General features: G+C 36.4%; 1 long non-coding RNA gene across 1 annotated transcript; it reads right to left on the bottom strand.

Moving 5' to 3' along the window:
- Positions 1 to 4609: 4609 nt before the first annotated feature.
- LOC110450482 lies at positions 4610 to 8326 on the bottom strand. Its single transcript, XR_002462984.1, has 3 exons — positions 8261 to 8326; positions 7854 to 7946; positions 4610 to 4689 (listed from the first exon to the last, which is right to left on the bottom strand). It is a non-coding gene; the product is annotated as an uncharacterized LOC110450482 (long non-coding RNA).
- Positions 8327 to 12474: the final 4148 nt, after the last annotated feature.

The raw sequence follows: 12474 nt of genomic DNA, 5'->3' as shown, positions 1-12474 counted from the left end.
AAAGTGTACGGCACGGACCCCAAAAGCAACACGCTTTTGACCAAGGACGTATATATGTCCTTGCTCTGCCTAATTACTGCCTACGCCGAATTGACCACGAGAAAAAACAGGTAGGGCATTGAGGGGCATCCCTGCAACAGTACCGTGGTACGTACTTGTACTGTAAATATAGGTCGGTCAGTTTATATTGAGATCGTGATGGTCAACACGAGGTATCGGTTTCAATTGTGACAGATTGCCTTCAATTATGTCGGTTACTATGATGAAGTTAAATGACAGATCCATTAGGGGGGAAAAATAAGAATTGGAGAAACAAATAAAATTCTGTTTCTTTCATCATATTTCATGAAAAGTAGAAAAGTAATGAAAAAAACCCAAAGCAAACACTTTTTTATATACTTTCTGATGATAAGAGTGAGGGAAGATTTGCTGGACTGCAATTATGTTCGGTTCGGTGTTAAACGTTGCTTCTCTGTCTAATTGGAGATGAATAAAAAAGAAATACCGAGTATTAAAACAATAGGCAACTAAAAACATCCCCTTTTTCAAACTAAAAACTTTTGTAACTTTCTTGGAAGCAATCAGGAATACCGCCCCCTTTATCCAATTCGGAACATTGTTTCGGTATAATCGAAGATCAAGCAGCAATGACCTACTTAGAAGTAAGGGGTGCAGAACCGAGGATACGGCCTTAGTTAGAGAGATTTATGCGAAGGTCTCGTTTTTGGAGGATATATTCTTATGATGCTCAGTTCCGCGTACATTCCATTACATAAAACTTGTTATAACAATCTACAGTTTGCATACGGATGCAAAACAATCAGTTATAGCACTTATTCCGGCAAAAATACGAAACGAAACTACAAATGTCTGAAACTTGTGAAGGTATTTAGTGCAACTGTAATGAGCACGAGTTTGCAGTCGATGGCGAGAGATTCTGGCAGACACGGGAAGACGCGACTTTGACTTTTGATTTTATAGATTCAGTCATCAAGGTTTCATAACGTCAAAATTAGACGTTAATTCCTTTCGGGTCGGTCTTCCGTGTGAAAACAGATATCGTTTTCTTGTTTATTACGTGTAATAAAGTATTTGCGAAATAAGATTAATTTTAAAAGTCGTTTAAGTGAAGAGAAGACAAGCCCAATTGTTCTGAAATCTACGTTACTGATTTATAAAATATAAATATGAAATCTGGTTCCATTCATGGAGTACAAGTATTCATTGATATCAATATGTTCGACCAAAAATAGCAAGGTCATGCCTTTCTTATGAATGAAGAACCCTTTCAAACGATATTGTATAACTTCCGTTGTATAGAAATGGGAGGGACTGGGCGTCAAGAGTGCTTTCAACAACACATCGACTTTCTATAGGACGGGTTTGAAATAATTCACAAATAAACCGAGTTTAATAAACAAAACGCCCGCGGGTGCCCATTACCAATGTATTGTTGGAGCTTGTAACGTGCAACGTTTGTTGGTCAACATTTCGTCCATTTAATTCTGAAATTTGTTTAAAATATAAAAACAAAAAGCTTGCTTGACCAGGCAGTAGAAACAAGTGCCTTGGCGATGAAATAAACAGCGGTATTTCCCCTGTTCCAATTGTCCACTTTCGCTCCGTCCATTGTTCAGTTTCTTTTTAACCATTGTCCTCTGTATCAACACGTGGTCAGTCCATACAAAACTACGTCCATAATTAACTTGTACCCCCTTCGAAATGACGGGTTGGAGAGGTCTACACGGGCCCAAAGGCGTCAACAGACGGTCAGCGAGCCTTCGCAAGCAGTATATGGCCAACACTTTAGGTCTATGTCACCAATTATGAGTACGGTCTCTGTCGATCAGCGAGCAGCCAGGTAACACAATAGACGGACGGCGAGCTACCACAACAGGTTGGCGCTGTCAACTGTGGGTATCATCACTGCTGCTATTCAGCTCCCTCGATCGCACACAATGAGGAGGTGGAATAATCCGCCATTGAAGTGAATTGATGTAAATTTACGAATAACAAGTGTTAGTAGAGCCAGCTTCTCCTTGAAGTCCTTACCTGTTACGTGGGATATTAGGTCAAGGGCATTTGATACTACTGCATACACGGCACAAATACTCGCGGGAATTCACTCCAATAACGCCTGTCGATCATATGTATACTTATACCATATGGTGGTACATGGGTGAATAATTACGTAGATTGTTATGTCAGCGATATTCACTACGCTGTCCTACCGGGCAGGCAAATATATTTCAGTTTTAGAACTAAACAGAGCAATATCTCCCAGTATTATAACTTACCAGGGAAAATATAACTCAGATTTAGAACAACGGAGACAATATCTCTCAGGTTCAGAACTAACTACGGTAATATCTCTCAGGATTAGAAGTAGTTAGGACAATATCTCTCAGGTTACAGCTTTAATAAGGGACAATATCTCTGGATTATAACTAACTCATTACTGGGGGAAATATCTCTCAGGTTTAGAACTACATTAATTGAAAACTTATAAGTAGCCGAGAGCAATATTCCACAGGTTATATCTCTAACCGGGGGCAATATCGCTCAGGTTTAGAACTTATAAGTAACCGAGGTTACATATCACGTCACAGGTTATATATCACGTTATTCCTTACGGGACTTACCTTTCTCTGTCTCTTAATCGTCATTAGCTTATGTTGGACACATCGTATACGACCCAAAACCTATTGCATAGGTCTATGACTCGTTGTGGACAGATGTATCTCTTCTGACTTTAAATAAAACAGCACCCAATTGCCGAGAATATATATACCTGATAAAATGACGGGGGAAAGTTCGGGTGCGTGTTCGAGTGAAAAACTGAAATTGTGGAGGGATATATTTATGACGCTGTCACCTCTTATTGCGAAGCCAAGTAGATGGTAGAACACCTGTGTACTTTTGTTTAATTTACCCAGTGTGTTTTGTATCACACGCACGTGCTTGGTACCATAAATTAATTAAATTTAAAATGGAACGAACGAACATCTACACGGTGAATCGTCTTCACATTGAAAATATACCCGTGCATCAAACCTAAAACTGAATTTCAAAAGCAAAGTTAAACGATTGTGTATTTGTGGTAGATTTGTATGTAACGGACCGCTACATAGAGAAAAACGTTATATTATTTTAAACAAGTTATTTTACCATGGTCTACATGAACATTTGCAAAATGGATCCTTCTCTATTTTAGAATGTCCTGGCAGTCGCTAGGCCGAAAAGACCAGTTTCCTTAGGATCCCCGTACCACTGCCAAAAACTGTAACTATCAGTTAGAAATTAAGGTTTCCGACAGGACTGTATCTCAATAAACCATTTTTGAAAAGAAAATTATGAATATATAAAGGTTCCTGCATGAGTGCCCATACCATATTGAATATATTAAACGAGTTGATAATTTCATATGGGTCGACCCTTTAGGCGAGTGCCAAGGCAATTTATTGAACAAGTTTAATAATTCGAAATGACATGGACACGAATATAAGATTCTTTTTATCACATAACATTTATAATTTGAAAAATAACTTCAAACACAATTACAAATGTATGTGATATCAGCTGACTCTTTAAAAGGTCAAAAACAAAGTACTCCGATCACAGTATTGTCTCGCCGCGCAGTGCAAAATAGTTCTAGATTATATATTTTATAAAGAACAATTTTAAATGCAATGAAAATAGAAATGACAAAATAGACATTTCAAAATAATTTAAAAGCAAAAACTTTAAACTTTATTAGAAAAAAGTTCAAAATTGTGTAGTGGCGTAGGAAAATGTTTCCACAGTTTTGACGCTGATGACGATGTGTGGAGCCACCTTAAGGTTTTATTACATGTGTGTAATACCATATTTATGACATGGTCGTATGACATAATAAAATGGGTAAGTTATGTGATAAATATATACATGTATGATTTACTGAGTGTAAAATTAGTATAAAGCATACATTTATAGTTTTGCTTTAGAGGAATATGGAATAAATATTGATTAAAAAAAACCCATAACTTTTGTCGAGTAGGCTACATGTACATCCTTCTGTATCTGTATATTAATGGAAGACCTCAAATTTGAGTATACATTCCAAGGTTGGAGGAGTGCGATTTTAGTTTATATTGTTTCAGTTTGTAGTGCTGTCTTGAAGCTTTTAAGTTCTTGCATTTTGACGAGGTCTTCTGGTAGGTTATTCCACTGTGTTGTTGTTCGAGGAAAAAATGATTTTTTTTAATATGTCCGTATTACACTGGAAATGTCGGTAATTTTCACTATTTTTTTTTATCTGGTACGGGTGTTTGATGAAGTCAATATGTGACCTACAGGTATGGCCACTAGCCCTTCACGATCTTATAAAAAAGGGCAAGCTGATGGTCTCGCATGCGATCCTTTAGTGGTGTTAATTTTAGAGTGTCCATCATTTCTGTTACACCGCTGTCCTTTCTATAGTTTGATGTTATAAATCGTGCAGCGCGGCGTTGTACCTTTTCCTTTGTGGTGTTGTTGTTTCAACACGTCTTACTAACTCATAACTGTTGCGTTATGAAAATATTCATATAAAATGAGACAACACAAAAACTAGAGTTATGATTTTATTCATCGTTTGCTTAATATTTATTGTTTCATTTGCTGGGTATGTTTTCTTGACAAGTCGATCCAAATCCAAGCAAACATTCTTGTCTAAAATAAACAAAAATAATAGTTTACCAAAAATATAACATATGTGTCGTGTAGGTATTTTTGTGAAAGCCTAAATTTTACGTCATAGGAATTCCATGATTCCTAAGTTCAAAACTTTCACCACCATACAAAAAATGTAGGTGAAATATTTTGGCGCTATTTCAGATATTTTCAGAAACGGATGCAAGTGACCACAAGTTTGTTGCTTAGGGGTGAGGAGTAATTCCACTGACCATCGGTTCCTCAGATCTCAGCTGGATATAGGTCTTGTTAAGACTTGGAAACACGTACTCACTAAACCTTTCAAAAGTAGCCGGACTGACCAACGTGATTAGACAAACTGACCCCTTGCCGAGCCGCTGAATGGTCCTACTTATGTATAGATACATGCGCTGTAATGGTTTAAACACCGCTAATCGTTACCTTTTTCACCGGACACACTATCGTCAGTATTGCTAATTAGGTCCAAGATTCACGGCTCCTTGTCACCCGTAATTGCGGGGTGGACTCTCCCTAGGGCGAGTTCGATTCGCTCCACCGCTGGAGCGTTACGTAAGTTCTGCCTAATCATTTTATATCGTGTCAGTACACTATTCGAGAACGCTAAAAAACTCACTTAACTTTAAAAAAGAAATTGGAGTGAATTACGCACATGGTATATACTATCTAATCAACTTTTTTTTTCATTTTTCAAGAAACAGAAGTAGCTGATTGAGGTCTCTGTCTTTGTGACGCTTCAATAACGTGATTTTGTTAATTAAACGCGTCTCTATCGTTAAGAGGCTTTACTCCAGTAATAGCATTAGCGGTAAATATAGAGCGAGTAATCTTCAAAACGATCTGCCGACCAGCTAACGTTAAGGCTTCTGTGTTATAACGGAAAGCAGCGGTTGCTCTTTCTATGAAGTTCTGCCGCAGCAAGGTATCGGGAAGCTCGTGCAAATGACGCCATCACTGTGACGTCACGACACCAGGGTAGGGCCGGCAACAATGTTAGACGAAAATAGGAATGTACTCACGTTGTGGTGTGAGCACCTTTAGTCGGACACACAGGAAAGACACATCAATATAAAGGTCTGTAAAAATGGCTGTTACATACATCAGCAAGTCACGTGTCATGGTGACGTTCCTTTAACACAACATGCATCATTCGACCGGAAGTAACACGGACCGTATCATCAAAATGTTTTTGATTCGTTTAAGAAATTCTAGCTCATTCTCTTCTCCTGCATGCACAATCAGTTATCTTTAAATATTATTATAAAAAATAGGAACATCAGACTAGCACGAACAAGCTTAAGACTGATACACACTTGTATCACATAATCGGCCTGATATCCAGTGTATTCGCCCGTGTAATATTTTTTATATATGTCACTAGTGTAATATACCCTGGAGCGTTTTTCATTGGCTGTGCCAGTCAGAAATCGATTGTGACGTCATAATATGGACAATAACGTGACGTCATAAATTGTGAATGGTGCAACAAAATGGCTGTCTCCGATTGATTAAGCCCTCTACATTTTGGTTTTAAAACCTGTCGAAATGTATTTTTTCTGAGTAATGTGATAAAAAGTATATTAAATTTGTTTTCATTTCATGTGAGCTTTTATGAAACTCGTCTCAAAGTTTTAAAAAAAATCAAAGTTTTAATTTTTGCTCTCCAAGGCTAGCAAAAATCCTAAGACATGTTTCATAAAATCTCATGAAATGAAAACTTATCATTTAAAATCCTATATTTACAAATAAAATGTGAAAAGAGGAATAATTACGTCAGTTTAGAGCAGGATTAAGGTCGAATCCGTATTTGTTTTAATTAATTAGAGCGACAGCATTTCGACGGATTATTATCAAAGCCGTCGCTCGTCCGGCATTTCTAAAAAAATAACCAATAAAAAACTTGCACAAACTAATTGCGTTACTGCACATAACGTTCAACATCTCTAACGAATAACATGACTGACATCAGTGGTTTGAGCTGATCTGTAAAATACATGATACAATTGTAAAAAGTTTGTGAATGCTCGATGGGGTCGTGATAAGACCTCTCACCACAACTGGAGAGTCCTCGTCACAAAAAGAACGCCTACTTCTGTTGATTACAGGTGGTAAAGTAACACCTGGCCACAGGTATGTCTGTCATTATACGGGCACGGGGGCTATTGGGATAAGGGCTGGTTACACCTCTATCTTCAAGGACATACAATAACTCACTTACGATGAGTGGACTACTTATAAACGTTACTTCAAAATTCTAAATAAATTGTTAGTTCATGTTTAAAATGACAAATGTGATACGTTTGCAGCGTGCCAATATGTGAAAACAACCCAATATGTGAAAACAGGAAAAACTGTATTGAATTCATTAATTACTGTGTTTAAATTACTTATTATTCAAACTAACTCTAATGTGAACCATCCAAACTAATTAAATCAACGAATAAGCAAAAAAAAAAAAAATACTTTTCACGAATCGGGTTGCACCTAGGCAAATCATATCAACCCAATATAAAACATGATTTTTTTTCTCTAAATTCCAAAGATACTATCTGTTAATTACTTGGTGTTTTTTTCATGTTTTCACATATTGGGTTGATAAGATTTGTCCTAGCAGGTGCAACCCAATTCGTGAAAAGTGGAAAAAAGATCTTAATATTTGTTTTGGCTAATTAGCGTATCTACTTAGTGGGAATTGTTTACATACGAGTTACTTCGAATAATAAGTAGTTAACAGATAGTAACTTAGGAATTTAAAATATTTAATCATGTTTTCATATATTGGGTTGATATGATTTGTCCTATATCATGTGCAACCTAATTCGTGAAAAGTGAGATTTTTTTTTTTTGCTTATTCGTTGATTTAATTAGTTTGGATGGTTCACATTAGAGTTAGTTTGAATAATAAGTAATTTAAACACAGTAATTAATGAATTCAATGCAGTTTTTCCTGTTTTCACATATTGGGTTGTTTTCACATATTGGCACGCTTGTTGGATATGTAAACACGATGCGATATTTTTATATATGATTTTTTTCCCTTAAATCTTTTTTTTTTTCATTTCTTAAATTATATCTAACTTTTCCATCCTGGATTTTGTCGGTTTTTTAAAATAAAAAAGTGAATAATTTCACACTGATTTTTTTTTTATTATAGTTGTAATCACCTGTTGTTGAGAACTTAAAGTGTCCTCCTCTGAGGAGGGGTCGTCACAGAAGTGTCACCTGCCATTCCGCATCGGACACGTGTCTTAATGAAACTTTCAAAACAAAAATATTTCAGTGACTTGTACGTATTTTCCACCATCTCATCTAAACTTATTATCTTATAAAAAAATATGGATATAATTAAGGTTGATATTAAATTGATTCAGAATCAACATTTTTGATAAGACTGATTAATTTACAATACCTAGATGTCGTGAGTGTCACGCCTAAATATTCCCCATATCTAAATCTTAATTGAAGCGTGAACGTTGGCATTGTCAAAAGCGCATCTCTTTCCCGGTGAATCTTTTTATCTTAATCATTTTTTTGTCAATTTTACCCGCCCATAAGGCTGCCTAGTACTCACGTGTTCTTGTTAATTCACTGTGATCCACGTACATGTGAAGATTTTGATGCGATTTGATGTATATGAGATCGGTCCCTTGACAAAATACCGCGGCATATGTCGGCTTAACGCGTCTTCCTCGTGAAGACACGTGCGTAACGTTTTAAAGAGCGATAACTGTTTGCCAATCTCCCCCGGGTAGACAGAAGACGCACGTGCATGCGCGTGATAACAAATCGATTCCTTGCTAAGAGATAAGAATGTATTGTTCTTGAACTATTCTTTTTAAGTTTCTGAACGTACAAAAATCAAAACTAATTAGAGATAAGGACTTTCAAGGAAGGCACTTTTCCAGATTGGGTTGCCCGAGCGTTTGCCAAATTTTGCTAAGTGCGATTATAGTTTTTGACTTTATATGAATGAATAGTTGCACACCCCGCTTGAGACCGCTACTAAAAGGACCACACGCCTCGAACGCACCCGACCTATGGACCAGTAGCGCGACCTAGCGGCAGTGTCTTGTTTCACATCTACCAAAACGAGGTTATTCCATCTGCCCGTCTTTGTAGTGTTTTATTGTCCCGTGTTATTATTTGGCATTAAGTGTTTAAAACCCAATTGAACCATCTTGACCTTATGCGTAGATCGAATTCGAAAAGGACATGGGTTCCATGCAATCATGGAAACTGTTTTTTGACGCGGAAACAGTTAAAAGAGGAGAGATAATGTTACTATCACAAATCCAAGCAAACCTTGCTCATTTTAAATCCTCATTTTACTCATATAAGCATTTTAACAACAGTTAGACTGACGTTTTCAAGGTATCTATACCTCGACGTACTGCCCTTAACAACATGAACTATTGACCACGTCTACCTTCATACCCTCCTCATCTTTGAATAAAGGATACTTTATGCTTCTTTTTACATCAGCCGCCTCCTTCAGATTAGTCCGAAGATAAGCGCGATTTTCCTACCGCGAACTTTCCCTTTCTTTATGGTAGTATCTAAGATTTCTAGATCTACTGTATTCACTTATCGCACTTGATTCGGTATTTAAGAGAGTTTGCCCTAAATATAATGATTTCTTTGATAGATGCCGACTGCTGACCGACAAACTTCCAGAGATATATGTAGATCAAAGCTATGGGCAAGTTGCAAGTTTCATGTTCGCTATCATGATCTGATTTGGAAATAAGCTATTTCTGTACGTTGTGTGATATTCTTGTGGTTATTAGTATGCTGTTTTGTACTGACTACCATAGTTCTCGCCTTGAGGACAGCGGTTTTTTTTCCGTTTTATCGAAAAATGGCGGATCCCTCGAATTTTTGACAGATAGTTATGAATCGTAAACTAGCCTGCTTATATTTCGTGAGAACACATATTCTTTATAATGTAAGCCGACTGTCCAACTATTCTCAGTAATTCATGGAAATTCATGAAGGAAATGCTGAATTTTGTCAGGATCAATATAACGTTTCTCTCGCTGGTTCGCTTAGTACTGCAAGGTCATCAAACTATGATAAAAAGAACAGGATTGGCATTCAATTAGATAGTTGTTCCATCGGGATTGTAAAAGAATACGCCGATGAATCAGAGTACTCATTCGTGTTTAAAAAAATACAGAAATTCTTCTGTAAATATATCTTAACATTATTTTGACTTTATAACAAAAAAACATTTTATTTTGTATCCCCATTCATTTTGTCATGATAAGACATTACAGCTTTAGCACATAATTAGCTAAAGATAAAGAAAGACGACTATTTTGTTATAAATTACCCTAAATATATTTGAACCTTCATATAAAGTTCAACACAGTGCAAACGTGTGTGTGAAATTAACAAGTCATCCAATATTTATTCAAATTTCATCTAATTATCACATTTGACAAAATAAGATATTCTTAAAAACGAGAATTGTTGTAACTGATGCCTATGGTTACCCCCTTCCACTCCCGCTGTAGAACGTGTCGTAAAATGGCGACGTGGAAGACACCATTCGAAGGGTTGTCATGCTCTCAGTTTTTTTCTTTTTCTTTTATAGTTGCTCCATTGGTTTTAATATATTAAAACAAACTGTCAAATTGATTTGATAAATAAGGGAATAAAAATAACATCGTAATATTTTCATTGGCTTTTTTTATCCACAACCAAGTGCGTGAAAAATGAGAATCCCGTCAGTTATTCAAATGCTTAAGCTAACCATTCTTTGCCAGATATATTATAATAATATAGAAATATCCGTCCGCTCGACACCTTCCATCGGACACCATCTGTACGTGTGGGTGTGACATTTCGATCTGTCACGATCGGTGAGCGGCGGTCATTCTCCGCCCAAGTACACCCGTCTAGATGATGGGTTACACGGATGACGTGTGCCGGGATTCTGGTGTCGCACAACCTGCGTAACGAAATGCGACAAAACGGTCAATTTTCGAACAGGTAGGCCGTAACCTGTCAGATTTATGATAAACTGTTTGATTGATTAAGATGAGACATGCGTGGATATTAATTAAGTATTTAGAGTACCATTAAATCAAGCTCGGTGAACGAAACATATAATATTGTGTGAGAAAATATCAAAATAATGATTGAAAGATTTGTTAAACATATATAAACTATCTGATAACTTCAACGGATTGGCTATTGAACTTGAAGTCATTAGAATTCATGATGTCTTTTACACCATGGAGAAGGCTACTTGATCATGAACTTGCGTCTATACACCCCAAGTAAGAAACTATTACGTGAATATTTGACGTAGATTATGACGCAAGCATTACCGACAGTTAGAATGTTTAAACTTAAGTTCATTTGTAAACATACACTTGGGCCTATTTGTTGATTCTATCTGAATGATGTGTTTATTTATCTCTGATTCTGTGATTGTTTTTGGAATTCGCTTGTACACAAACATTCTGTAATTTTACCGACACGAATATAAATATAGATGTTTACTTTCAGCATCGGTATCTGAAATCACTTAACGGATTGTTAACTCCACATAATACGGATAAACATCAAGGAATCTTGATGAGTGTAGCATCGAGTTGACTTCAATACTGTACAGTTGGTAATTTTCGCGGTGATTTGATCTCGCTATATTTCGCTGCCAGAAAAGATAGCGCGAAATTATAAACACATCGAATATTAACACGATGAATATATAACGAGAAAGTAGTAAAGACATGGTTACCGCCAAACCTAGAGATAAAAGAACAATTCTATATCGTTATTTTGATAAAACACGTGTAAAATGAATATCCGTGTTGAGTAGTCGGGTGGTGCAGTAGATAACTCACGTGCTTTTCACCAAGGCGGCCGGGGTTCGATTTCTCGATCGGACGTTAAAAGGTATAGGGTCACTTGCCCGATCATGTGCGTTGGGTTTTCTGCGGGTACTCCGGTTTCCTCCCACAATAAGACCCTCCGCGCGCGAACATCCGGGCCAACAAAAGTGATAAATATAAGTTTAAATAACTTGTTTCATATTTGTTTAAACTAAAATAAGTTTATATTATGAAATGAACCCCATCACTCAAATACACCGCGAAATAGTTCAGATAGGAACAACCGCAAAATATTAGCCCCACGAAGTTAAACCAATATACAGTATACCAACCTATGATGATGTATTTAAAAACGAAATATGAAGCTAAGGATATTTCTGTAAAGTTAAACGTATGATGCAGTGATATTCAAAAATAAAATAAAAATAAAAAGTAGATATTAGAAGACTGTTTACAGGGTTTGAATCTACAACGCTCAATTCAGAAACTGTTGCAAAAAGCACCCACATCCACCATATCACAAAACCACAATTCTTCTGTCTGAGCCTTTGATAAACTTGACTGCGATAGACTTCATGTTTTTGAGATTGAGGCATAAGAGTAAGAGGAAATTGGTCGATTGAGTTTCGGTAAACGATGTTAAGACTATGAACGTTTAATCAACTTTCTATTATTTTCGTTATATAGACCATATTTGATGATAGATTGTCTAATCATTTGTCATTTGGTCGCTATCCTCTGTTTAGAGAGTATATGTTTATAAGCTATTCGGTTTGAGACTTTGTATCTGTTTAGTAACTGCTTTCTGTTTAGAGGTTATTTGTTATAGAATTTCTGTTTAGAGATTATCTTTTAAGAGACGAACTGATGACGTATTATAATGGTGTATAATATCAAGGTCATACACTTGTCATATATAGTCATACACGTAGCCATACACTTA

The sequence above is a fragment of the Mizuhopecten yessoensis genome, unplaced genomic scaffold, assembly GCF_002113885.1.
Source record: "Mizuhopecten yessoensis strain PY_sf001 unplaced genomic scaffold, ASM211388v2 scaffold5229, whole genome shotgun sequence".
Taxonomy (NCBI): domain Eukaryota; kingdom Metazoa; phylum Mollusca; class Bivalvia; order Pectinida; family Pectinidae; genus Mizuhopecten; species Mizuhopecten yessoensis.
The sequence above is the reverse complement of the archived record's forward strand: the minus strand, read 5'-3'. Positions and strand labels throughout refer to the sequence as shown.